The sequence below is a fragment of the Echinops telfairi genome, unplaced genomic scaffold, assembly GCF_000313985.2.
Source record: "Echinops telfairi isolate 266 unplaced genomic scaffold, ASM31398v2 ScPeMD7_3533;HRSCAF=4204_0, whole genome shotgun sequence".
In the NCBI taxonomy this organism is placed as follows: domain Eukaryota; kingdom Metazoa; phylum Chordata; class Mammalia; order Afrosoricida; family Tenrecidae; genus Echinops; species Echinops telfairi.
In genome coordinates, this window is record NW_022107431.1 from 89097021 (window position 1) to 89098323 (window position 1303).

The following is a 1303-nucleotide window of genomic DNA, read 5'->3' on the forward strand; positions in this document are numbered from 1 at the left end:
CCAAGCCCACCAAGTCAAGCTAATGCTTTTATCCAGGATGCTAGCTGGTGGAATGGGCACCTCTGTGCACTCATTTGAAGGGGCTAGAGATGTGGACCCACAGGAGAGCTGAGTACCTTGAGCTGAGGCTTCTGGTTGAGTGGTATGTACTTTGGCAATTTATTGGCAGCACTGAGAATGCTTTGTAATATTGCCTGAATAGGCCAAGGCCAGGCCAAGAGACAGGGTCAGAGAGGGGACCGCCTGTGAACATAACACAAAAGAAACTGTCTTGACTGAACAACTGTATCCTGAGCATTTCACCCCGATTAGCATTTCCCACATGTAAACTTTCCTAATAAATACCATAAGTTGTGAGTGTTGTCCGTCAAAAAAAAAAAAATCATGCGAATCTCTAAAATCTATAGATCACTGCAACCTCTCAATAAGAAAAAAATGAATAACTTCATTAAAAATGGGCAAACAACATGATCAGTTAACCAGAGATGAAATCCAAATGGCCAACTGACATATGAAGACATGTTCACAACTACTAGGCATCTCATGATATTTGAGAAAAGAATGTTATGCACCATTAGAACATATATAGGCAGTTTTCCAGGACAATGCAAACAGCTAAGGGCTGGGCTACTCATCGAAAGGTAGATGGTTCAAACCCATCAGAGGTGCCACGAAAGAAAAGCTTGGTGATCTGCTTCCCAAAAAATCACAGCCATGAAAACTCTGAAATTCAGTGAACTTGGGGCTGCCGTGAGTTGAAAGATACTGAAGAGCATCGGTTTACTTATTTGAGGGTGGGCTCTAGAGAGATTTGAATGGGAAAGTCATGTTGCTCGTAAGCTGCATGATACTTTATGCTTCTTACTTATTTTTCTACAAACTAAATTCTTCTAGTTTTGTTTGTTTTACTCATTTATAATTTTTATTGGTATGCAGTACTGATTCTAGCTGGCTCAATGCATAACCTCCTTGTTCAGTGCTAGAGAGGGGAGTGAAATAATAATTTTAAATAAGAGAATTAAGCTGGGAGGCAATGATAACTAGAACAAATTATATACTACTCATCATAGCTACCTGCTTTGCTGGTTTAATTATTAGAATTAGTATCCCTTTTAATTAAAAAAATGGTCTTTGGTGCTTCCTTCACCCCACTATCATAAGCTCAATTCTACCTTACAAATCGGATTAGACCAGAGCATGTACATTGCTACAGATAAGAGCCCACAACACAGGGAATCCAGGATAGATGAACCCCTCAGGGCCAACAAGGAGAGTAGAGATACCAGGAGGATTAGGGGAGAGT